Below are 27,718 nucleotides of genomic sequence, written 5' to 3'. Positions count from 1 at the left end.
GAAGTACCTGCAGGAAAATTGCTCGGGTTCATCATCAGCAATCGGGGCATTGAAGCCAACCCTATAAAGATCATGGCCATCACTGATATGGAGGCTCCGGCCACAATCAAGGATGTGCAGAAGTTAACAGGTTGTATGGCGGCTCTGAACAGGTTCATCTCCCGACTCGGGGAGAGAGGACTGCCCTTCTTCAAGCTCCTGAAACGTCAGGATAAGTTCCAATGGACGAAGGAGGCTGAGCGGGCCTTGCAGGATCTGAAGCATCATCTGCAGTCACCTCCAATCATTACAGCACCGTTGCCCGGGGAGGATCTGCTACTTTACATCGCGGCAACAACTCACATTGTCAGCAGTGCTATTGTAGTCGAGCGAGGCGAAGAAGGCCATGCGTTTGGAGTGCAGAGGCCTGTCTACTTCATCAGCGAAGTTCTCTCCGAATCCAAGGTCCGGTATCCAGCTGTTCAAAAACTCTTGTACGCAATCTTAATCACGTCAAGAAAGCTACGCCATTACTTCGACGAGTACAAGATCACTGTGATCACAGACTTCCCGCTGGCGGATATTCTTCATAATCAAGATGCCACGGGTCGCATATCCAAGTGGGCAGTGGAACTGGGGGCTTTGTCAATCGACTTCAAGCCACGCACTGCAATTAAGTCATAGGCTCTAGTCGACTTCATGGCTGAATGGAGGGAGAATCAAGTCCCAACCCCAGTGGGCAAGCCAGAGCACTGGACCATGTATTTCGATGGGTCTCTCAAGCTTGACGGCGGCGGCGCTGGGGTTCTGCTTATTTCTCCATGAGGTGAGCAGTTGAAATACGTCCTTCAGATCCTGTGGGCGGTAACCAACAATGAAGCCGAGTATGAAGCTTTGCTTCACGGGCTTCATTTGGCGATATCACTAGGGATCAAGCGACTACCTGTATATGGCGATTCTCTTCTTGTTGTTCAACAGGTCAATAAGGAATGGGACTGCAACAAGGAGACAATGGAGGCCTATGTACAGGAAGTGCGCAAATTGGAGAGCAACTTCTCCGGCCTGGAGGTTCATCATGTATTGCGGGAGCACAACGTCGGCATAGATATCCTGTCCAAAATGGGGTCCACGCGCACCGAGGTCCCACTAGGAGTCTTCGTTCAGGAGCTCAAGCAGCCATCCATCAAGTCTTCTCCGCAGGTCGCCATCGACGCGGGTCCCCAACAACCCAATCGAGAGGTTATGGTGCTGGAAGAAGACTGGCGAGAGGCTTTTATCGACTTCTTTCGAGATCAACGATTACCAGCAGGAATCGACGCTAGGAGTGCAGAAGCAGCTCGCATCTTACGAAGAGCAAGGGTTTCGTCCTGGTCGACGGCAAGCTCTATCGGCGAGGCGCTCGGTCAGGGGTTCTCATGAAGTGCGTCACAAAGGAAGATGGCTACGACATACTGCGGGAGATCCACGATGGCGTCTGCGGCAACCATGCAGCTTCAAGAACGCTGGTGGGAAAAGCATACAGAGCCGGTTTCTGGTGGCCCACCGTGGTGACCGACGCGGAGGATCTCGTGCGCAGGTGCCAAAATTGTCAATTCTTTGGCAAACAGACGCATGTTCCAGCTCACAGCCTCATCACCATACCGCCATCCTGGCCTTTTGCCTGTTGGAGTCTTGACATGATCGGGCCCTTCACGATGGCGCCAGGCAGTTTTACCCATGTTCTGGTGGCTATTGACAAGTTTACTAAGTGGATCGAGTACAAGCCGATCGCCAAGCTCACGCCTGATCGGGTCGTCGACTTCATCTCAGATATTCTGCATCGTTTCGGCTTCCCCAACTCCATCATCACAGACCTGGGGTCCAACTTCACGGCGAACCAGTTCTGGGAGTTCTGCGAGAATGCTTGCATCGAAGTTAAATATGTCTCGGTTGCACACCCAAGGGCCAACGGACAAGTCGAAAGGGCGAACGGCTTGATCATTGACAGCCTCAAGAAGAGACTTTATGATGAAAATAGCAAGAAGGGAGGCAAATGGGTGCATGAGCTGCCACATGTCGTCTAGGGGCTTCGGACTCAGCCGTCCAAAGCCACAGGGCAAACACCTTTCTTCCTCGTATATGGATCTGAAGCTATTCTACCAGCCGATATCATGTGGAAGTCTCCAAGGGTCGAAATGTACAATGAAGACGAGGCGGACGAGGCGCGGCAGTTAGAGCTCGATTCTATGGAAGAAGCTCACTGCACCGCCCTTGTTCAGTCAGCTCGATACCTGCAGGGGATCCGGCGATACCATGATCGCAACGTCAGGGAGTGGTCATTCAGTGTTGGTGATTTGGTCTTGCGTCGTATTCAAGACGAATCTGGCCGACACAAGCTCAATTCAAGGTGGGAGGGCCCATTCGTCGTCAAGCAGGTCACAAGGCCAGGGTCTTATCGACTACAATCCCCTGAGGGTTGCGAGGTCCCCAACTCCTGGAACGTTCAGAACCGGCGCAAGTTCTACCCTTAAGTCGGGGCCCGGTGATCACTAAATCCCCGGGGGCTCAGAAGATCCCCTTTCCCCGAATCAATTTGGAGGCCATGAGCCACATGACTCGGGTTGTACATGCCTTCTTACTTACACGATGGCCAGTGTCACGTGCAAACACATATCTATATAAATCGACTTCTTGTCGTGAATGACGCGGGGGCTACGGCCACGATCATCTCCCTTCGACTTCCGTTCCTGACGGAGCCCTCGGCTCCGGCTAACTCCTCGGCATATCGAGTTCTGCCGCGACCTTTGATGGTCGCACGCGACAGCAGTCACATTTTTTCCAACACAGTCGATCCGTTCGACTGGCTTACACCTAGTACGTTGGAAAGGCTCGCATAAAGAGCTACCTCGACTACATCCTGAGTGGCTGCACTCAGAACAGTCTTGTTTCTGCCAAAAAGAATGGCAAGCTCGCGGCGCTGCCCGCACCTGCTCCTTGCAAACTTGATCCGTCCGTCCGGGTCTTACCTAGCTTACGGAGCACGCTCACAGTAGGAGCGACCTTCGACTACACTTCGAGTCGCCGCACTCGGGGTAGTCCCTTTTTTGACCTACGCACGGCAACCCCGCGACGATGCTCGCGTTCTTCCCTAACAAGTTTAGACCCGCTCGATCGAGTTGTGGCTAATCTGTTAGGCGAGTATTAGCTACCCTTCGGGTTGTTGCACCCAGGGAAGCATCTACTACTTGAGCCTTGTAAGCCTGGATCCCAATTCAGCTAAGGGCACGCAACAAGTAGAGATATCGAGTGAAGTATTTACATAAGAAAATGATTACTTGTTTCTGATACCCTAATCCTGCAGTACACTGTGTACAATTTGTTCGGCTACAGGTTGGGCCTCTCACAGGTACTCTTCGAACCGCTCGTCTATGCAGTCCGCCGCCATCCCTTGGGCAAAAATGCTCAGCTGCGCGTTTGGCACGAAGGACTTCACGTACGCAAGGGCATTGCTCACGCATGCGACCGGAGCCTCAGATAAGAACTTGAGAACTTTCTTCGAGGCTTCGCGGAGTCGCTCCAGCAGGGGCCGCAGGCTCGCCTCGCCTTCTTCTGGCGGATCCACCATGTCCACCAGCTCCTGGGCGGCCCCCCGGAGGTCCTCCAGCTCCTTGCGCAGCTGCTCGTCCTTCTCGCCCAGCGTTTTGACTTGCTGAAGGCAGTCGACGAACTGACGCTCAGTATCGCCGATCACCTTCTGCAGCCTTTCGACATCATCTGTACGATGATACAGCATATTCTTCATGTCAGTAAGCAGCTCCTCTTTGTGTTTCGTTATTTTCCTAAGCTCTGTGGTAAGGGCACTTCAGCATCTAAGGGGAGTTACTAGGGAAAAGTACTCGAGGGAAGCGAGGGCCTACCTTGGTGCGCCTTCCTCTCTGCCTTGAGCAGCTCCTGGTACTCTACTTGTTGCTCCTTGAGCTGTTGTTGGAGCTTGGAGTTGGCCTTCTCGAGGTTCTTCAGGTCATTCTTGAGCAGCCAGGTCTCTCGAGTTCTTTCTTGCTTCAGTATGTTCAGCTCTCGCTGCAGATAACAATTCTTTGTGATTTCCTCGGAGACGTACTTGTCCAGGGCAGCTAACTCTCGCGCGTCACTCACGACTGCGTGGAGTTTCTCCGACTTCTTCTGAGATTTGGTGATTACATGCTGCGCCAAAGGCGAAGATTGAGTCATAAACAACTCGCCAATGTGCACATCTGGAACATTACCCGAGTACTACCATGGAGAAGTCGTATAACTCCTTGAAGGTGCTCTTGAAGGTCTTCAGGTTTTCGGCCGTCAGCAGGAGGTCGTCCACCAGGTCGATGGTGATGACATTCTAGTACCCCGGCCCGGCCCTCAACATCTCACGGGGATTCCCCGAGGGCCCGGCGGTATCCCCGGACGGCGGCGTCTGGACACCTGCAAGCATGCAATGTAGTCAACACATTGTGCCTAGACCTTGGCAACCAATCGCGGGCAGGTAAGTGTGTGCCTGTGCCATCGGTAGGAGCGACATCAGGGGCCACGACTTGTTCTCCGCCACCGGGTTCGGCTTCTTCTTGTCGGGGCTCGGGAGGCGGCAGGTCAGGAAGCGCCCCGTCTGCCTCAGGGGCCTCATCCGTGGGTACTAGCCCTCCAGGCGCCGAGGGCTCGGAGGCTGCAGCGGCCGGGGCAGGCTCCGCACCGGAGGGGTCAGCTCGGGTTGATGGCTCTGGGGCCGCAGTAGCCGTGCCTGGGTCCATCTGAAGTTGCACTGTGCTTGCAGCCCTGATGATATCGAAGACATTGTTATCCCAGTGGGCAAGAGCAAGATCTTCAAGCGGCAGGAGGAAAACTCACAGCGTCAACTTCTTTTTGGCGGCCTTCTTCACCCGCCAGGCCCGTCGAGGAACACCTGTTGCCGGCGGCGAGGCTTGGTCGGTCGATGGAGGGGTCCTCACCACGGCAATAGTCACCGCAGCGGCGGCGGAAGGGCCTGTTTCCACCCTTTCGAGCTCGGTCCCAGGCGGCAGAGCAGGGAGACTACAAGTGGATACTGTTAGTATGCAGCATTATTGACACTTCGCAACTAGCCAAAACAGCAGCTCAGTACCTGGAGGACTCGACTTCTTGCGCCTTGCGTTTGCGCGCCTGTCGTTGGCCCTTCGGCACCGGCGGTAGAGCGCCGGCCAACTCCACGCTCTGGTCCGAGGAGTTGTCCCGGCGTGGTTCCCCTTCGGTTCCTTCGCTCACCTGCGAGCCCACGCAGTCGGTGGACTCGCTGCTGCCTTGAGCCGCAGCAAGGCGAGCCTGCCCGGTTGCAATGGCAACAGATGGGCCTGGTCCTCTTTCAGCTCCCTCTCCCGCCTGTGAGTCCACGTATTCGGCGGACTCGTTGCGGCTTTGAGCCGTAGCAAGGCGAGCCTTCTTGGCTGCGGTGGCAGCAGAAGGGAGGAGATGATATGCTCGGGGGAGGTCAGGTTGCGGTGGGTAGCTGCAGTATAGCTCCGTGTGTCCCTGCAGAAAGTTCTTCAGTTAAGTAACGGTACAATAGCAGATTTCTTCAGTGAAAAGAAGTCGAATACTTACCGGCGTGGGCGGATTTCGTGCGGAGAACAATGTGGGCACGTACGGCACGGCGTCCACGTCCAGCAGCACCCGCTGAACTCGCTGGAGCGCGACTTCATCTGGCAACTCCTCTATGCACATGCGAGAAGTGTCAGCGGGGCCTGTGTACTCGAAGCCCAGGCAACAGCGCTGCTGGATGGGTTGGACACGGCATTTGTAAAATGAGAACATAACGGAGGCGCCAGTCACTCCTTTCTTCTTCTGCGCCTCGATATCCTCCAGCAGCTCTCTGACCTGGATCATCTCCATGCCGGAGGGTTCAAGGTTCCATTCCCCCCTCACCACTGGCGGCCTGTTCGACTTCGTCGGAAGATGGGGAGCATGGTTTTCAATGTAAAACCACTGGTTCTTCCACCCAGGAAGGTTTGAGGGGAATTTGTACGAAAGGTATTTTTCGCCGGCCTGCTGTCGCAGTTGTATGCCGGCGCCCCCTACCACGGCAAGTTTCTTCGTGGTAGGCTGGGGTTTGACCGGAAGAGGAAGCAGAACAGATCCCAGTGGGGTTCGATTCCGAGAAATACTTCGCAGAAGTTGATGAAAATGGAGATATGGCAAATGGAATTAGGGTTAAGGTGATGGAGCTCAATCCCGTAATAATAAAGAAGGCCACGAAAGAAGGAACAGGTGGGGAGGGCCAATCCCCGTTCGGCAAAATGGAAGAATGTGATGATTTCGTCAACATTCTCCATGGGGAAAGGTTCACGGAAAGAGGGGCGCCAGTTGACAAGGTTCTTTTCCTGGAGCAACCCCTCGGAAACTAGTTTGTTCAGATTGTTGAGGGAGCACTTACTGTGTGTCCACTCCGCGGTCGCTGGCTCCGCATCTTTCTTCATTCCCTCGATCTCTGACTTCTTGGACGCCATCTCCGATGCGCTGGCCACGAGATGCTCGGGAGCTGCGGGGAGAGGGGCGGGGAGGTCGGAGCGGGAGAATCTACTTGGGGGGATGGCGGCGGTGCTTAGCTCGGATTGGGGAATTTGGTGGCTCTTGATGGAATGCAGATTGAAAGCGTGGTTTTTTCCTACCGTTATCGCGGGGTTAAATAACCAGCAGGGTGGGGAAAAGTTACTGTTCTGAAGTTCAGGAGTCACTTCCGAGAATATTCTGAATATGAGGGGTCGTTTGATGGATTATTTGGATTGGATATTCGTTTAATCATTTTTTCAGGGTTTGTTCATCTGAAAAAAGTGTTTTTTCGAATTAATAATCTAATACCCATCATCCGTACCATCATTTTGGCAATTTTGCAAGTTGTCATTATTCGCCTGCATGCCACGGTTATTGGATCCTTATCTCCAAATTTTGTGGGATTTGGATTCAAGGCTCGGGGGCTGCGGGATACGTGGCATCGACTACTTATTTTTTAAAATCTTCTAAAGGATAAGTAGGGTTATAGACAAATGGGACCCTCAGCCTGATTCTCTGATTCAACCTAAGGCTCGGGGGCTACTCCATATGGAGTGTGATTTTTAAATCGCACGCCATAACAGAAATTCGGGGCATAAGCACCTCATAGCTTCGATGCAGCCAAACAAGTACTCGAAGAAAGACTTCAAGACAAAGCTTCAGAAGAAGTCGAAGACCACTTCAAAAGTACTCGATAAGCCTGCAGTACTCAGCTACGAAGAGCTCGGGGGCTTGTCAGACCCGGGGCCACCGGGCTGGGCACGTTACGTAGTCTAAGAGATTAGGCCCGTCTTATCTTTTATTCATTTTGTTTATCTCTTGTTTATCCCGTTTAAATAGGAGATAGAGTTAACCAACACGGAGAGGATCTACTCGAGATATGTTCTGGTATGATTCCTCGACGGGGGTTGGTTAGCATCTTTGTAACCCTGACTTCTCGGATATATAAGGGAGGTCAGGGACCCCTCTCAAAACAGAAGATCATTAGGTCATTCTACACCAAAGGGAATACAAACCACCATACAAGACGTAGGGTGTTACGCTCCGTGCGGCCCGAACCTGTCTAAAGTCTTGTGTTCCTTGCACCTTCGAGCTCCTGATCTCGGCGTCTCCTCACCCAAAACTTACCACCTTGGGTATATCCCTCGGTGGGCAGCCAGTTAAACACCGACATGGAAAACATTGTGGACAGCCGCTAGCTGAGGTGGAAGTTGAAGACGATAAGCTACGGGTCCGCAGATCTCAAGGATTTCGAAGGGTCCAACGTATCGAGGAGCAAGTTTTCCTTTGATGCCGAATGTCACACCCGATTTATAAGAACATAAATCGAGCAATCATATATGCGCCAGGATCAAGTCACGCATATATACAACAGATCATCAAGATATCACAACACATGTCAGGAATAACGTTAATATAAATCGTAAATGAATCAATAAATGAATTATTTTATTACAACCGAATCAAGAATCGGTTCAAGAGTTGCGGAAGCGTAAAAGGAATACATGAAGAGCTGGGCGCCACAGGGACGTCGACTGGGAGACAAACGCCTAGAAGTCGTCGAAGCCGCTGATGTAGTCCTCCACGTTGCCGGGCACTGAGCAGCAGTCGAAGATAGCCGAAACCGAACAGAAGAGTAGAGAGGCAAGTGTGAGTACAAACTCGTACTCAACAAGTATAACACGAGCATGAGGCTCTAGGGTTAGCTGACTCAACTGCATTAGCTTTTAGTCTTGGCAAAGTTTTATTAAAACTAATTACTACAAGTGGATGAATTACCATAAACCCAATTGCATAATAAATTAATCAATATTAATTAAGAACTACTGAGAACCATCCAAACCAAAACCACCCGGGGAATCGCCCTCGTCAAAGGTTGATAACCCCACTAATCAGACGGAGGATCTGGGCCGCTCATGACTGTGAGCACAGCTGATATATCAGTTTTACACTCTCGAGAGGTTGCACAACTTTACCCACAAGTCGTGAGCTACGCTAGTTGTTCATCACACTTCCTTAGGTGAGATGGCTAGCAAGCGCACTACGAGACCGTTACAAAGGATCACGTTGGTAAGGTGTAACCGCTAAGGTTTCTGGATCAGCGACGATGGGGCCCACCTCCGGGGGTACAAGACACACAGCACAGACCAAGCCGGAGGAGCAGGGACCATTGAAGCTTACCACCCCTCTTGCCCACGCAGGTAAGTTACTCCCGAACCAAAATGACCTAATTAGTAAGTCAAGACCGTCCCATACCAGTCTTGTGGTTGCGCGGTTGTCCCAGGTTGTCGCTCTATGAACCGGTCCTTATGGAGAGTGGCCAACCAAGCACTAAGCACCGTGCTGGCCCCCTAAACCATGTTTCTAACAAAAACATCTTTTAAGGACGCACAAACCACTCAAGCACACAGCACAGAGGGTCGGCTCCAGAATTAAGTTGCATAAGACCATTAATCAAATTAATTAAAAAGGACCAAGGTTTGTTATAGCGCAGCAACCTAGCACAACTAACCAAAGATGCAACCCACAGGATATATATATAAGGATATAAAAGTGGCTAGGAAGTCCTTATAGGTATACAAAATTAAAATGCAGTATGAAATTGTATTTAAAAGTGATAGGAGGTTCACGTTATACTTGCCTTCCTCGTACTCTCCCGGCTGCTGCTCGAAGTGCTCGGAAGACGGCTGCTCCTGGTACTGGTCCAAAGGCTCCGCGTCTACTCACGATCATCAAACATGGCCCACACATACACACATGCATAACAAGAACAAACTATAAGAAAACAGTACACCAATACAATAGAACAGCACATGAAACTAGCCTAGAACTAATCTACGCGTTACAACGATCGCGTGCATATAAAGAACACTTAAAACGGGGCTAAAACGCGAAAACTGCGCTTAAAACAGGATCCAGGGACCTAACTGTAAGAAAAACAGAGAAACCAGGGGCTTCTGGACAAAAACCGAGGACTTAAACGTAAATAAACCCTAGACACAGGGGCTAGCTGGTTAGAAACCTCAGGCTGGACGGCGGGTTAGATTTCCAGAGAGGCTAGGGGTCTAAACGCATGAAACAGGACTTATCCGTAATTTCTTTTGAACTACACGCGGACCGCGGGTTGATTCCCCGAAAAGGCGAGGGCTCTTTAGCAAAAAGACATGACCGAAGCGGTAAGATCTGTTCTGGGCCCTTAGATCCAGATCGGGCGGCTGAGATTAGATTCTTAAAGCGAAGGGTTACGCGCGACTCTCGACCCTTAGATCGGGATCTGGCGGCCGAGATTTAAACTAGTCCGCGAATCGGTATCCCTTAACCTGGATCCTCGGATCTAAATCGGGCGGCTCGGAGCGAACGGGTACACATGGTCTAATCCTGTCCACCCGTTCCTGATCCCACGGCCAGAGATGAACAGAAGCAGAAGACGGCGGAGGGGGGGTCGCCGGGGTTCCTTCCCGCGGCGGCGCTTCGCCGGAAGCGACCAAAATCGGCCGTCCGACCTCGATTCTGGATGGGGCTTGGCCGGGGAGAGGGAGTGGGCGACGGTGAACCCGTCTGGGCGGTTAGCATGGCAGATTGGGGTCGGACCGAGGCTCCCCATGGTGGAGTGCGGCACGGGACATGGCGGCGTGGCGTGGCGTGAAAGGGAGAGAGAAAGGGAGGAGAGGCGTGGCGTGATTCTTACCACCCCGGAGTGCTGCGACGGTGATTAGGGGCTGAGGACTGGCGGCGCCAGGGCAAAATCGTGGCGGCGCAGGGGCGGCGCTGTCCTCGGGTCGAGCTGCGGCACAGCAGCGCTAGGGCACAGGGGGAGCTGGGGGAAGGCAGAGGCGGCTGATGGGGAGCACGAGAGGACGGCTGGGGCCAAGAAAAGAGAGGGGTGGCGGCCTCGGCGTGCGGGCCACACGCAACGGAACTCCGCCCTTCCCGGGTCATTGCGGCCCGATCTAATCCAGGGCGGCCGGCTTCTAGAAGCAAGGGGAAACTCGGGTGCTGGCCAGGGCGCGGGCTCGGGTGCAGCTCGGGGGCAAAGGGTCCAGGAGCGCGGCGGCGGGTCCACGGTCAGCGGCCGAAGGGCCGGCCGGCGGGGAGAAAACAGAGGAGGGGAAAGAAAGAAGGGGGAGGAGCTGACGCGCGGGGCCCGGCGGGCAGAGGGAGAGAGGAGGGAGAGCGGGGGAGCGCTGGCTCGGGCTGGCGCTGAAGAAAGAAAACGGGCCGGCTGCCGGGCCGTGCGGGGAGAGGAGGAGATAGAAGAGGAGGGCCCGAGGGAGGAAGTGGGCCAGGGGGAAAAGAAAAGAGGGAGAGAGGGCCCGCGGTTGAGGGAGAGAAGAGAGAGGGTTTTGGGCTGGGCTGAGAGGGAGTGGCTGCTCTCTTCTATTCCCTTTCCTTTCCTTTTTTTCTTTACTCTACCCATTCAAACAAAACCATTTGAATTCAAATACAATTTGGATTCAAATCTACACATTCAACACAAATAAAACAATGCTGCGGCATGAATGCACAACCACTTTAACCCTATGATAAATTTTATTTCCTTGTGTTATAAATTGCTTTAAATGCTACAAAAATTAAAGAAAAGCCTGGAAAATTTATTTAAGCCCAAATAAATTAATTAAAAATGAGGAATTTACCTTAGGGTGTTACAAACCTACCCCCCTTACAGGAATCTCGTCCCGAGATTCGGATAGGCTAGCTAGCAAAGAGATCGGGATATGTCTTCCTCAGCTCATCTTCTCGCTCCCAAGTAGCCTCATCCTCCGAATGATGACTCCACTGAACACGGCACATCTTGATCCTCTTGTTTCGGGTGACTCTCTCAGATGTCTCCAAAATCTTCACCGGATGCTCGACATAGGTCAGATCCTCCTGCACATCCAACCCTTCTATCGGTGCTTGTTCTTCTGGCACTCTCAAGCACTTCTTCAGCTGCGATACGTGAAACACATCGTGCACTCCTGAGAGATTGAGTGGCAACTCCAGACGATATGCCACCTCACCTTTCCGTTCCAACACCTTGAACGGACCAATGTATCGAGGAGCTAGCTTCCCTCATACATTAAACCTGCGGATTCCTCTCATCGGCGAGACCTTCAGATATACATGATCACCCACTGCGAAGGTCAAATCTCGGCGACGAACATCCGCATAGCTCTTCTGACGAGTCTGAGTGACCCTCAGATTCTCTCGCACCTGCTGTACCAACTGTTCTGCCTCTTCAACAATATCTGGACCAAATACCTACCTCTCGCCAATCTGATCCCAATACAACGGAGTCCTGCACTTTCGACCATACAGAGCCTCAAACGGGGACTTCTTCAGACTAGCCTGATAACTGTTGTTATAAGAAAACTCAGCATACGGCAGGCATTTATCCCAGCTGGTACCATACTGTATAGCACAGGCTCGAAGCATATCCTCCAACACTTGGTTGGTTCTCTCTGTCTGTCCATCTGTCTGAGGATGATAAGCAGTACTGAAACGCAGCTTCGTATCCAACGAGTCATGCAACTGCCCCCAGAACCGTGAAGTGAACTGAGATCCTCGATCAGATATAATCTTCTTCGGAACACCATGCAGACAGACAATCCTAGAGATGTACAACTCTGCGAGTCTAGCACCGGAGTAAGTAGTGTTCACCGGGATGAAGTGAGCAACCTTCGTCAACCGATCCACTACTACCCATATGGAGTTGTACCCTTTCTGAGTACGAGGCAAGCCAACAATGAAGTCCATAGTGATTTCCTCCCATTTCCACTCTGGAATCTTCAACGGCTGCAATAACCCTGCTGGCCTCTGATGCTCTGCCTTGACACGCTGACAAGTGTCACAGATAGCCACGTACTCCGCAACGGAACGCTTCATTCCAGACCACCAGAATCATTCCTTCAGGTCGTAATACATCTTCGTGCTGCCTGGATGGATAGAATACGCTGTATCATGAGCCTCACTCAGAATCAACTTCCTGAGATCTGCTACATCCGGCACACATATACGACCCTTGTACCATAAGGTACCCTGCTCATCCTCTCTGAAATGAGGAGCCTTGCCAATCTTGAGCAACTCGCGAATCTCCTGCAGCTTCTGATCTTCCTTCTGATGCTGCCTGATCTCAGCCTCTAGAGTGGGTTCCGCCTCGAATGATGTACCCGAGGTGTGATGCACGAAACCCAGACTCAACTGCTCAAACTCCTCGCATAACTCCTGAGGCATCCGAAAAGCCACGGCCATGTTAACATAGCTCTTCCTGCTCAGAGCATCTGCTACAACATTAGCCTTGCCCGGATGATAGTGAATCTCCAGGTCGTAATCCTTGACCAACTCTAGCCATCTTCTCTGTCGCATGTTCAACTCACTCTGAGTGAAAATATACTTGAGGCTCTTGTGATCGGTGTAAATATCACACCTCTGCCCAAACAAGTAATGCCTCCATATCTTCAGAGCATGCACAACTGCGGCTAACTCCAGATCATGAGTGGGATAATTCAGCTCGTGCCGGCGCAACTGCCGCGACGCATAAGCTATCACTCTGCCTTCCTGCATCAGAACACAACCAAGACCATCCCTCGAAGCATCACAATACACTGTGAACCTCTTGCTCTGGTCCGGCAGAGTAAGGACTGGCGCCGTAGTCAACCTCTTCTTCAGCTCCTCAAAGGCACTCTGACGCTCATCCGTCCAAGAAAAGCCCACGTCCTTCTCTAGCAAGGAAGTCAAAGGCTTCGCAATCCTGGAGAAATTCTCAATGAACCTCCGATAATAGCCTGCTAAGCCCAGAAAAGAGCGGACTTCCTTCACCGTCTGTGGTACAACCCAGTCAAGCACATCCTTCACCTTCCCGGGGTCCACAGCAATACCTCCCTTGGAGATAACATGACCGAGGAACGGGACCTCGTCAATCCAGAACTCGCACTTGCTGAGCTTGGCATACAGCTTGTGCTCTCTGAGCCTCTGCAGCACAAGCCTCAGATGCTTCTCATGCTCCGCTTCTGACTTGGAATATATCAGGATATCATCAATAAATATCACCACGAAGGTGTCCAGATAATCCATGAAAACCTTGTTTATCAGATGCATGAAGAAAGCCGGAGCATTAGTCAATCCGAAGGACATGACCGTATACTCGTATAACCCATACTTGCAGGTGAATGCCGTCTTCTGAATATCCTCAGGACGAATCTTCAGCTGATGATAACCCGAACGCAGGTCAATCTTCGAGAATACACAAGCACCCTGGAGCTGATCAAAGAGATCCTCAATACGGGGCAATGGATGCTTGTTCTTGATAGTGACTGCATTCAGATCCCGATAATCGACGCACATTCTCTTCGCGCCATCCTTCTTCTCTACAAGCAATACAGGAAAAGCCCAAGGAGAGAAACTGCGACGGATATAACCCTTAGCTAGCAACTCGTCGACAGTCTTCTTAACCTCCTCATGCTCGACAGGAGCCATACGATAGGGCCTCTTAGCAATAGGAGCTGTGCCAGGCAGGAGATCAATAGAAAACTCAATGTCGCGATCAGGCGGCATACCTGGCAAATCATCCGGAAAGACATCCGGGAATTCAGACACCACGCGAATACCATCTGTGGGTCTAGCCTCCATCTGATGAAGAAATCCAGAAGGCTCCGTAGCTCCAACCGTAACCTCCTGACCATCCGGTGCCGACAGAAGAACCGTCCTCTGAGCACAATCTATCCGGACTCCCCACTTAGCAAGAGTCTCCATCCCAAGGATCACATCAATGCCCTTGGAGTCAAGCACCATCAGATTCGCACTGAAATCTACCGCCCTTATAGCCACACTGACTCTGGGGCAGAAGACATGAGACCTCAACTGCCCTCCCGGTGAAGACACTATCATGCACCTCTTTAACGTGCTAGTAGGAATACCATGATGCTCAACAAAAGACTGGGTGATGAAAGAATGTGTAGCACCAGTATCAAAAAGCACTGTAGCAGGATGGGCATTAACCATGAACGTACCAATAACCACGTTGGGAGCCTCGGCCGCTGACTCGGCCGTCACGTGGTTCACCCTGCCCTGAGCTGGGGCCTTGGGCGGTGCTGCACGTCCCTGCTGTCCTGCCTGCGCCTTCCGAGGGCAGACGTTGGCGTAGTGCCCTGGCTCGCCGCAGTGGAAGCACACTCGAGGAAGTGCAGCGGCCTGCTGCCCAGGAGGAGGAGTGGGCGCTCCCTGCCTCTGAGCTGGTGGAGTCGGAGGCGCCGGAAGCCTCTGACCCTGTCCCGCCTGCTGCTGCTGCTGAGGACGAGGCGGAAACTGCTGCCGCTGCTGGTACTGCTGGGGCGGCCTCTGCTGCTGCTGCTGTGGAGGGTACTGGTAGCGGGGACGGGTGTTACCGCCCGAAGAGGATGGAGCCATCTTCCTCTTCTTGTCCTCAATCTCCCGGCGCTTGCGCTCGGTGTTGAGGGCCGCATCAACCAGCTGGTTGAAGTTGTCGAAGCGGTGGTTCAGCAGCGCATACTGGATGTGATCATCCAGTCCCTCCTTGAAGTACTCCTGCTTGTCGCTATCACGAGCGACGTCAGCAGGGGCGTAGCGGGCAAGCTGAAGAAAACGGTCACGGTACTCCGTCACCGTCATAGACCCCTGAAATAACGAACACAGATAACAAGGATGGAAATCGCTCAATTGGTTAGATTTTACGAAAGAGATCAAGGATAGATCAAGCTCAAAAGAAATGGTAGGGAATTTCCGTTAAATTTTACCTGCTTAAGGGCACGGAACTCCTTCTGCTTCATCTTCATGATGCCCTCAGGAATGTGATGGTTCCTGAAACGCTCACGGAACTGGTCCCACGTGAGAGCCTCACGATCCCGAGCTGGGTAGGACTCCCACCAGTCAAGAGCGGAACCTCGCAGCTGCCCTGCTGCGTAAAGGACTCGCTCTCGGTCGTCGCACTGCGCAACAACCAACTGGCGCTCCACCGAACGAAGCCAGTCGTCCGCCTGGAGTGGGTCCGTGGCGTGAGAGAAGGTCGGCGGGTGACCTCTCAGGAAGTCCGCACGCCTGTCGCGGGGCTGAGGCGGCGGAGGAGGCGGTGGCTGAGCATGGATCTGCTGCAGAGCCTGAACGGTGTTGTTCAGGGTCGCCATCATCTGCATCTGGAGCTGGAAGAACTGCTCCGGGGTCAGTGGTGGCGGCATCGGCAACGGCTGACCAGTACCCTGGTTGTTCTGCTCCTGCTGGTCAGAACCGGAACCGGTGCGCCTGGTGTTCACCATCTGATTGCAACAAACGAAATTTATGAGAAATAGATATCGTGCAGCTGCGGAAATGAAACTTCGAAAGGATATGCCAGAAAGAAAGGAATATAGGTTTTACCCCCAACGTTCTAACTCAATTTTTTTATTATTTAGCTCAGGTTGGGTTAGGTCGATTGGCATGAACAAGTTTAACTACTAGCCTATGCAATCAACCAAAAATCCAAATCAAACATTTGCACAATAACAAACATGCAATATTCACAAATTAGTCGAGTTTTCCACACTACTCGACCAACACACTCGTTCTAGCGTATTTTTATCGGGACAACTTAAACTTATCACTTATAAGATTAGGCAACTCAGGCCAACGTCTACGGAAAACTCAAGCTACTTCTCAGAAAAGACGGGGGAGATGGCCAATCTAGGGCTTAAGACTCAAGGAATAGAAGCAGAAAAACGATGGCTGAAGACTTGCGGAGGCAAGCAAGCGAACAGAAGTCCTAAACTCGGCCAATTCTACCGAGGCTTCGTCCTACAGTCAACCTGGCTCTGATACCAATCTGTCACACCCGATTTATAAGAACATAAATCGAGCAATCATATATGCGCCAGGATCAAGTCACACATATATACAACAGATCATCAAGATATCACAACACATGTCAGGAATAACGTTAATATAAATCGTAAATGAATCAATAAATGAATTATTTTATTACAACCGAATCAAGAATCGGTTCAAGAGTTGCGGAAGCGTAAAAGGAATACATGAAGAGCTGGGCGCCACAGGGACGTCGACTGGGAGACAAACGCCTAGAAGTCGTCGAAGCCGCTGACGTAGTCCTCCACGTTGCCGGGCACTGAGCAGCAGTCGAAGATAGCCGAAACCGAACAGAAGAGTAGAGAGGCAAGTGTGAGTACAAACTCGTACTCAACAAGTATAACACGAGCATGAGGCTCTAGGGTTAGCTGACTCAACTGCATTAGCTTTTAGTCTTGGCAAAGTTTTATTAAAACTAATTACTACAAGTGGATGAATTACCATAAACCCAATTGCATAATAAATTAATCAATATTAATTAAGAACTACTGAGAACCATCCAAACCAAAACCACCCGGGGAATCGCCCTCGTCAAAGGTTGATAACCCCACTAATCAGACGGAGGATCTGGGCCGCTCATGACTGTGAGCATAGCTGATATATCAGTTTTACACTCTCGAGAGGTTGCACAACTTTACCCACAAGTCGTGAGCTACGCTAGTTGTTCATCACACTTCCTTAGGTGAGATGGCTAGCAAGCGCACTACGAGACCGTTACAAAGGATCACGTTGGTAAGGTGTAACCGCTAAGGTTTCTGGATCAGCGACGATGGGGCCCACCTCCGGGGGTACAAGACACACAGCACAGACCAAGCCGGAGGAGCAGGGACCATTGAAGCTTACCACCCCTCTTGCCCACGCAGGTAAGTTACTCCCGAACCAAAATGACCTAATTAGTAAGTCAAGACCGTCCCATACCAGTCTTGTGGTTGCGCGGTTGTCCCAGGTTGTTGCTCTATGAACCGGTCCTTATGGAGAGTGGCCAACCAAGCACTAAGCACCGTGCTGGCCCCCTAAACCATGTTTCTAACAAAAACATCTTTTAAGGACGCACAAACCACTCAAGCACACAGCACAGAGGGTCGGCTCCAGAATTAAGTTGCATAAGACCATTAATCAAATTAATTAAAAAGGACCAAGGTTTGTTATAGCGCAGCAACCTAGCACAACTAACCAAAGATGCAACCCACAGGATATATATATAAGGATATAAAAGTGGCTAGGAAGTCCTTATAGGTATACAGAATTAAAATGCAGTATGAAATTGTATTTAAAAGTGATAGGAGGTTCACGTTATACTTGCCTTCCTCGTACTCTCCCGGCTGCTGCTCGAAGTGCTCGGAAGACGGCTGCTCCTGGTACTGGTCCAAAGGCTCCGCGTCTACTCACGATCATCAAACATGGCCCACACATACACACATGCATAACAAGAACAAACTATAAGAAAACAGTACACCAATACAATAGAACAGCACATGAAACTAGCCTAGAACTAATCTACGCGTTACAACGATCGCGTGCATATAAAGAACACTTAAAACGGGGCTAAAACGCGAAAACTGCGCTTAAAACAGGATCCAGGGACCTAACTGTAAGAAAAACAGAGAAACCAGGGGCTTCTGGACAAAAACCGAGGACTTAAACATAAATAAACCCTAGACACAGGGGCTAGCTGGTTAGAAACCTCAGGCTGGACGGCGGGTTAGATTTCCAGAGAGGCTAGGGGTCTAAACGCATGAAACAGGACTTATCCGTAATTTCTTTTGAACTACACGCGGACCGCGGGTTGATTCCCCGAAAAGGCGAGGGCTCTTTAGCAAAAAGACATGACCGAAGCGGTAAGATCTGTTCTGGGCCCTTAGATCCAGATCGGGCGGCTGAGATTAGATTCTTAAAGCGAAGGGGTACGCGCGACTCTCGACCCTTAGATCGGGATCTGGCGGCCGAGATTTAAACTAGTCCGCGAATCGGTATCCCTTAACCTGGATCCTCGGATCTAAATCGGGCGGCTCGGAGCGAACGGGTACGCATGGTCTAATCCTGTCCACCCGTTCCTGATCCCACGGCCAGAGATGAACAGAAGCAGAAGACGGCGGAGGGGGGGTCGCCGGGGTTCCTTCCCGCGGCGGCGCTTCGCCGGAAGCGACCAAAATCGGCCGTCCGACCTCGATTCTGGATGGGGCTAGGCCGGGGAGAGGGAGTGGGCGACGGTGAACCCGTCTGGGCGGTTAGCATGGCGGATTGGGGTCGGACCGAGGCTCCCCACAGTGGAGTGCGGCACGGGACATGGCGGCGTGGAGAGCATGCTCGTGCAGAGGGAGAGAGAAAGGGAGGAGAGGCGTGGCGTGATTCTTACCACCCCGGAGTGCTGCGACGGCGATTAGGGGCTGAGGACTGGCGGCGCCAGGGCGAAATCGTGGCGGCGCTGTCCTCGGGTCGAGCTGCGGCACAGCAGCGCTAGGGCACAGGGGGAGCTGGGGGAAGGCAGAGGCGGCTGATGGGGAGCACGAGAGGACGGCTGGGGCCAAGAAAAGAGAGGGGTGGCGGCCTCGGCGTGCGGGCCACACGCAACGGAACTCCGCCCTTCCCGGGTCGTTGCGGCCCGATCTAATCCAGGGCGGCCGGCTTCTAGAAGCAAGGGGAAACTCGGGTGCTGGCCAGGGCGCGGGCTCGGGTGCAGCTCGGGGGCAAAGGGTCCAGGAGCGCGGCGGCGGGTCCACGGTCAGCGGCCGAAGGGCCGGCCGGTGGGGAGAAAACAGAGGAGGGGAAAGAAAGAAGGGGGAGGAGCTGACGCGCGGGGCCCGGCGGGCAGAGGGAGAGAGGAGGGAGAGCGGGGGAGCGCTGGCTCGGGCTGGCGCTGAAGAAAGAAAACGGGCCGGCTGCCGGGCCATGCGGGGAGAGGAGGAGATAAAAGAGGAGGGCCCGAGGGAGGAAGTGGGCCAGGGGGAAAAGAAAAGAGGGAGAGAGGGCCCGCGGTTGAGGGAGAGAAGAGAGAGGGTTTTGGGCTGGGCTGAGAGGGAGTGGCTGCTCTCTTCTATTCCCTTTCCTTTCCTTTTTTTCTTTACTCTACCCATTCAAACAAAACCATTTGAATTCAAATACAATTTGGATTCAAATCTACACATTCAACACAAATAAAACAATGCTGCGGCATGAATGCACAACCACTTTAACCCTATGATAAATTTTATTTCCTTGTGTTATAAATTGCTTTAAATGCTACAAAAATTAAAGAAAAGCCTGGAAAATTTATTTAAGCCCAAATAAATTAATTAAAAATGAGGAATTTACCTTAGGGTGTTACACCGAAACGTTGAACACCTCGAGTAGGAGACACCCGAAGATACACAAACTCTCCTACAGAAAACTGTAAGGGCTTCCTACGTTTGTCTGCGTAGCTTTTCTGTCTGGATTGGGCTGCCTTAAGATTGTTTTGAATGTGCTTTACCTTGGCTTCAGCCTCCGTGACCAAGTCGGGTCCAAAGATCTTACGTTCACCGACTTGTGACCAACTCAAAGGAGTTCGACACCGGCGACCGTATAGAGCTTCGAATGGAGCCATTTGAAGACTTGACTGGAAGCTGTTGTTTTATGAGAATTCTGCCAATGGTAAGCACTGGTCCCAACTTTTGCCATACTGAATGACGCAAGCTCTTCGCATATCTTCTAAGATTTGGTTGACTCTTTCAGTTTGTCTATCCATTTGGGGATGATATGCTGAGCTTCGAATAAGTCTAGTCCCTAGAGATGTTTGAAGTTGCTCCCAGAAACGAGCAATGAATTAAGCACCACGATCAGAAATGATCATCTTAGGCACTCCATGGAGTCGAATGATCTGCTCTATGTAGATTTCGGCATACTTCTTGGCGGTGAAGGTAGTATGCACAGGAAGAAAGTGAGCAGTTTTGGTTAATCAATCCACGATTACCCAAATGGAGTCATGTTTCTGGGAGGTGTTGGGCAAGCCAACGATGAAATCCATACTGATGTCTTCCCATTTCCAAGAGGGAATAGGCAATGGTTGTAAGACACCAGCAGTCTTGAGATGACTGGCTTTGATCCTCTAGCAGATATCGCATCCAGCAACATACCTTGCTATTTCTCTTTTCATGCGAGTCCACCAGAAGTTCTGTCTCAAGTCCTGGTACATTTTAGTACTACCAGGGTGCATAGAGAACTTGGACAGATGTGCTTCATCTAGAATTTGCTTTCGGAGCTGCTGATCCTTAGGTACAACGATCCGCTTCTTGAACCAGAGTACCCCCAAAGGATCTATCCACAAGCACTTATATTTCTCTTCTCCTTTGATAAGATTCTGCTTGATGATCTTTATCCCATCATCATGTTGTTGGGCCATGATGATACTATCCTTTAATGGAACTTCCTCTGAAAGCTGATTCAAACTACCTTGGGATATAATCTCAAGGTTAAGCTTTCTCATCTCCCAACAGAGGGTTTCATTCAGAGCCTCTACTGACAAACAAGAGCAATGCGCCTTTCGGCTCAAGGCGTCTGCAACCACGTTGACCTTGCCTGGATGATAATGGACTTCCAGGTCATAATCTTTGATTAGTTCCAGCCAACGGTGTTGTCTCATATTCAAATCCGCTTGGGTGAATATGTACTTGAGGCTCTTGTGATCAGTGTAGATGTTACACTTGGTTCCCATGAGATGGTGTCTCCAAATCTTGAGCGCATGAATCACAGCTGCCAGCTCAAGATCATGGGTAGGATAGTTTTGCTCATGGGGCCGGAGTGCTCGAGAAGCATAAGCGATGACTCGGTTGTTTTGTATAAGTACACAACCGAGTCCGATGCCCGAAGCATCGCAATAGACATCGAAGGGTTTAGAGTTGTCCGGTTGAGCCAACACTGGGGCGGTAGTGAGGTGGGCTCTTAGGGTGTGAAATGCTTCTTCGCATTTCTCACTCCAGACAAACTTAATTCCCTTTTTCAGTAGCTCGGTCATAGGTTTGGCTATTCTGGAGAAATCAGGGATGAATCGACGATAATAGCCAGCCAAACCCAGAAAGCTACGGATCTGATGAACAGAAGTAGGAGGCTTCCAATCCATTACCTCCTGAACCTTGCTAGGGTCCACAGATATGCCATCACTAGAAATAGTGTGGCCTAGGAATTTTACTGTATCAATCCAAAATTCACACTTGGAGAATTTGGCATACAGATGGTGATCTCTTAACTTCTGAAGAACTATTCGGAGGTGTTTGGCATGATCTTCAGGGTTTTTAGAATAGATAAGAATATCGTCGATGAATACCACGATGAATTTATCTAGCTCCATCATGAAAACTGAATTCAAGAGATACATGAAATAAGCTGGAGCATTGGTAAGACCAAAGGACATAACCAGAGATTCGTAAAGTCCATATCTGGTAGAGAAAGCTGTTTTTGGAATGTCACAAGGTCTTATCTTGATCTGATGATATCCAGAGCGAAGGTCAATTTTTGAAAACACCTTGGCTCCGGCTAACTGATCGAAAAGAATGTCAATGCGGGGCAGTGGATATTTATTTTTTATTATCACCGCATTGAGAGGGCGATAGTCTACGCACATTCGTAGGCTATTGTCCTTCTTTTTCACGAATAGAGCTGGGCATCCCCACGGTGAAGCACTTGGACGGATGTAACCCTTATCAAGAAGATCTTGAAGTTGGGTTTTCAGTTCTGCCAGTTCATTGGGTGGCATACGGTAGGGCCTTTTGGAGATAGGTGCCGTGCCTGGCTGTAACTCGATAATGAACTCAACATCCCTATCCGGAGGCATCCCTAGCAGATCGTCTGGAAAAACATCCGGATATTCACACACAATAGGGATGGCCTCGAGTTCAATCCCTTCTGCCACATAGGCACAAGAGTTGATACACCCTCTTTGTGATAGATAAAGAATGGTGGTTCCTTGATAGGGTGAGTCTATCTCCACAGCTCTGGATGGGATATCCAGTGAGACATGGTGTCTAGACATCCAATCCATACCTAACAAAACATCCATCCCTTCTAGATCCAGCAAAAGCAAATCTGTCTTCACCAGATTGCTGCCCAACTGGATTGGCACATTTCTACATATTTGACTGGATGCAACCCTACCACCCAGGGTTGCAATCAAATAACTTCCCCTAACCGGATATAATTCTAAGCCTAGTTTGGTTCTAAACTTTGAACTGATAAAGCTGTGAGTTGCACCGGAATCAAAAAGTATAATGGCGGGTTGATGGTGGATAGTGAAAGTACCCGTCATTATGGGAGCGCCCTCGGGGAGTTCGGAGACGGTGGTGAAGTTCACCATGCCTTGGCGAACTTGTACCATCTGTTCTTCCCTTTGCCCTTATGGTTTGCGTTGGAGGGCTGCCCTTGGGACGATCTCCTAGGTTGCGGACAGTTCTTGATGAAGTGCGAGGGGCTACCGCAATTGAAACAACGGTTGCCGTTGTTTCCTTGACCAAAAGGAGGGGAAGTGGGCCTGGGGCCTTGCTGCCGTTGCTGCTGCTATGGAGGAGCCGACTGTCGGTTAAACTGGAACTGCTGTGGGGGCCTGGCCACCCATCTCCCTGGTAAATTGGCGCGAGGTGGAGGTCGCGTCGCTGACTGCGGCACCAGCCTAAACCTCGACTGTTGGGCGCCGGAGGGACCAGGGGTGATCTTTCTCTTCTTCTCAGCCCGATGAGCTGAGATACAGTCCTCTTGGGTGATGGCCATGTTGACCAATTCGTTGAAAGTGTCGGCCCGGGCTAAGTTCAGTCGTTCCCGGAGCTTGGTGTTGAGACCGCGATGAAAACGGTCTCTCTTCTTGGCGTCGGTGTCTGCATGATAGCTCGCATATTGGCACAGGTGATTAAACGCTTGTGCATACTGCATGACAGTGTGAGTGCCCTGGGTTAACGCCATGAATTCATTGAGCTTGCGCTCAATCAAGCCTTCGGGAATGTGATGGGCGCGGAATGCGGCCTTGAACTCTTCCCAGGATACCACATGACCATTTGGTTGCATCGTGAAATAGTGGTCCCACCATTACGGGCAGTACCACGTAGTTGTTGTGCTGCAAAGAGGGCCTTGTTCGCCTCCGAGCATGGTGCCGACAGTAGGGCAAACTTGGACTCCACAGTGCGGAGCCATGCGTCAGCGTCTAGAGGTTCCTCTGTCTTGTGAAATAGCGGGGGTTAGGTACCGAAGAAATCCTGATACCCGGCTGAGGCATACTCCTCGCGGCTTCTGGACTGGTGATGGAAGTGCCCTAGTTGTACCCTCACTTGCTGGTTCAGTAGTTCGGTCTGCTGGGTCATTACCTCCGCTAGATTGGGTGGCGGAGGTGGCGGTTGTTGCGAACCGCTGGCCTGGTCGGGCCGGAAACCTTCAGGGGTTCCACGTGTTGCTCCAACCATCTGAAACAAAAGGAAAAGTCCATTATGTTCACTCATGCTTGTTTCCTTTTGTTAACAGGCATGCGTATCACACGTTCAGTTGATCCATCACACGCAAGTATGGGGACAAAGTATGCAGCAATTGGATACTAAACTTAAACTCCATAACTGAACATGCGGTACAACATATAGTACAACACAACTTCCACAATTCACAGTACAAGGCACACCAAGTGGTCCTTAGTCTGTACAACTGCTCGTTCTACCCACGAGATCATCCTACTCTACACTAGGTACATCCAGTACAGCGAGGAGAGCGACGGGCTAATAGTCGTCGAGGTTTCCCACCGACGACAAACTTCCGGAAGAGGAGTGATTGGATTGGGGATTTGGGGCGGGGTCACCGTGTTCGGAGTCAAGACTCGATTCTCCTTCTATTTCTTCTGGCTCTTCTTCTTCTTCCTCACTCTCATTTTCTTCTGGCACTACAGGTGGTGCGGGCTGCTCATGGAGGTCGTTGATATGGTTGACGGCATCATCAAGCTCAATGGTGAGATCTTGAACCTGATCCTGGAGGAACTCAATAATGGTATTGCGCTGGGCAATAACCGTCTCCCTCTCGTGGATCTGGTTCTCCTGGTTGTTGATGATCACGTCACGCTGGGCCAACAGGTCGACTTGGGCATTCGTGATAGTGTGAAGCTCATCCAGCTCATCAAGCTGCTGGGTGATAGTTCCATGGTGAGCTTGAGCTAAGGTGGACAACTGGTTCATGCTCCGACGTTGCAGCAACTGATAATGATGCTGCACGTTCATGAACTGGATAAGAGCCTGCAGTGTCTTGAGAGATAGATCTCCCAATAAATGACTGCAGCAGGAGATCCTGAAGGTCCACTCGGGGTCACGAGAGTCTGTGGCTGGGAACAAACCGATCGGATAGGCAGCCACTTCCTCGGGGTGCTTGTCACAGAAGACGTGAATAGCTTCAAGTGCTGCAGACTCAAAGGTATCCACAAGGCGGTGACCAATCGTGCGAATTGTGACAGGTTGCCATAAGTAGCGAGAGGGATGCTGCAGAATAGTCATCTTCACCCTACACCGAGGAACACCCGCTTCAACAAACTCATGTCCGTCGTAAAGTGGGGGTGCGTCATAGCCGAAAATCTGAAGTGACTCCCACAAGAGACGGGGAAAACCCTCCCAATGCAAGGCATTGGTATGAGCGTGTCCTTCGCGATCCCAATGAATATTTGGAGTCTCAGCCATCTGAAGCAAGATTTCAAATGGTGAGATACAAAGGTACAGCAACACAGAACAAGAGTCTAATGAAATGGTGACACAATTGCATTGAATGGCTGGAATGCAACTATTCTACAGAAGACTCACAAGATAGCTGTACTGAGATAACCGATTCTGATAACAGCAAAGACTGGAAATCAGATGGACATTACTAATCTTAAGAATGGATAAGCAATGGGGAGATACTAAACTCAATGGCTGTCTGAAGATCGTGACAAGTCTGCATCTGGGATAGACCACTCTTCAATAGTCCTTAGCCAAGCACTCAGACAAGACATTCAAACAGGTTTATTATGCATGCACGGTTCTACTTGACCTCATCAACACACAATTGCCAAAGAAGCTTTGGACTTACGAGGTTAGTTTCGGTGACATATACATACGCCTCTCCTTATATAACTAGTCGTATTTCCTATTCGCAAGCCTATTACTCGTGCTGAGTGTACCTGCAGAAAACCACAGTTGAATAGTGAACCTTTCATGCCAGCACGTCATGAAAGCGTCCCCAAACATTACTGTTCACCATAGAAACAGCATCTGTACAATTATCGCCATACAGACGACGTTAACATACGTTATTGAAATAACGTATTCACGAGGGTACCGCAAAATGCGGGGGTATGAACAGCGATCGCCATACCCTACGCCGAACCATTTACTCCCAATATAACCAACCTAAGTTGATATATTGGCAGCATCTCAAGTAGACCACTGCTTGAGAAACAGCATTCGGTTCGCATCACCGACGGGAAGGCCAAGCTCTCTTAGTTGGCTGAGGATTCTTACCATCTTACCTTGCGGCGGATGATGATGACTCATACAGTTCTAAGGTTGGTTGTACTTGAAAGTAAGTTTTTGCAAAAAGTAGTGCTGGAAGTTAGAAACCTAGTATAGTAACTAGCAGTCACCTGGTAGTTCCCAAATAAACCCTTAGGGCTCTACGAACTAGACACACAACCTTAGCGAATCCAACGCCTTTTGTAAATTCCTTTGTTATGCCAAATTTTATTCTGAAATTATTTCTAAGCACTGTAATATTCCTGGATCTTCTCCTACATCTTGTATAGAGTGTAGGTTAACCTACAGCTCTGATACCAGCTGTGGCAGAACCGCCTGAATTATTCCGGTTCAAGCGCACTAATCATCGCTACAAAGGCAAGATGATCTCAAATGCACTTCAAATGGAACAACCCATGGGTCTGTCGGGTCACCGCCCGATGCAACCACGGTTACACAGGATCAAAGTAGGTTATACTCATACAAGATGAGCTCCAGGTACATAACAGCGCAAGCCTTTACCACAGAGTAAGTAGCATTATTACAAACCAGTTTTCTCCAGCCCTGACTGGAGCAAATTAACAAAGGGGTTGTTTAAAAGCAACGGGTAAACACCCATTGGCCAAAGTCACAGCGGAAAGACAACGCGACTAACAACATCGCCATCAGCAGCACCATGCGTAGCCCAGTCGATGGTGTCACTCCGAGGGGTCAATGCTGGCCGAGGACGGATCCCATTCCACGGAACAACCAGGCGGAACAGCAAAGGGGCAGGACGCACTATCGGCCTGGTTCTCAACCGGCATACCTGAAAGCTGTTCTAGCAAGACTGAGTATAATGATACTCAGCAAAACTTAATCGGGTTCTAGGGAAGGTCCCAGAAACTAGACCATGTTTGGTTGGAAGCTCTGAGTTTCTTTTGCTGAAAAGCAACAAAGAGTATGAACTAACTTTTCATATTTTAGCCATCAAATTCTAGTAGTTTTATCCATTCTAGGTGAGCATTACCTCTAATAAAGCAAGGCAGATCTTCATCAAACAACAAGTTGTATCCCTCATGTTACACTTGTTACTCCATGTGGCAAAAGGGTCAAGTAGTCGCAATATCCGCGAGAAACGGACGATTCTGAATCGAATTTCAATACCTTGCAAGGGATCCTAACCACACGCTCGGAAACTTCAATTTTTCGGGCAACCATTTCCATCATATTCCGGGTCGTGGAACAGGGCCACCACAAGCGACTGCAGGACCATACGCACATCACTGTGCGGGACATATTCTTACAGCACGACTGTATGACCATACTCCCGTCTGCCATGCAGAACGTATTCCCGCCCGTCGGTGCGTGCAACAAAAATCAAAGTCGAGTGGTGGGGTAAGTCCACTTGCCGGGCCAATCAGGTAATAGGCTTACCGTGTACCATATTTTACGGCATGCGGCTAGTACTTTCAAACACTTGACTACCACTACCACACTTTCCGACCTTAACAAATTTCATCAACACTGATGGGGTATGCTGTTATCATTTCTACCATAACCATAACCCCGTCCGTCATCCTTATAATGAGTGACAGAATTGATAAACAATCAACTTCTATATCGCGCGAGTGACAGGAAATCACTCGACTTCTACCGTTCCTATTAGCAAAGCATCTATGCGATAGGACTCGGGATAAGCATTACAAAGGTTCCTAGGATACATGCATCTAGGGTTTCATTTCAATTCCTAGAACTTAAATGCACAATATTGAAATAATAAATAAGTGCGTAATTTGAAAACTGGGTTATGCCACGGGGCTTGCCTTCGAAAGCGAAGCTAGGGTCAGACGAGTTAAAAACTTCCGAACCTTGGTTCGGGGCTTCAGTCACTTCCTCAGTAACTTGGACGGAGTCTTCAGATAGCTCGGGTTCGGGTTCCAAGA

Source organism: Panicum hallii, chromosome 7, assembly GCF_002211085.1.
Source record: "Panicum hallii strain FIL2 chromosome 7, PHallii_v3.1, whole genome shotgun sequence".
NCBI lineage: Eukaryota > Viridiplantae > Streptophyta > Magnoliopsida > Poales > Poaceae > Panicum > Panicum hallii.
This window is presented reverse-complemented; position numbering follows the sequence as displayed.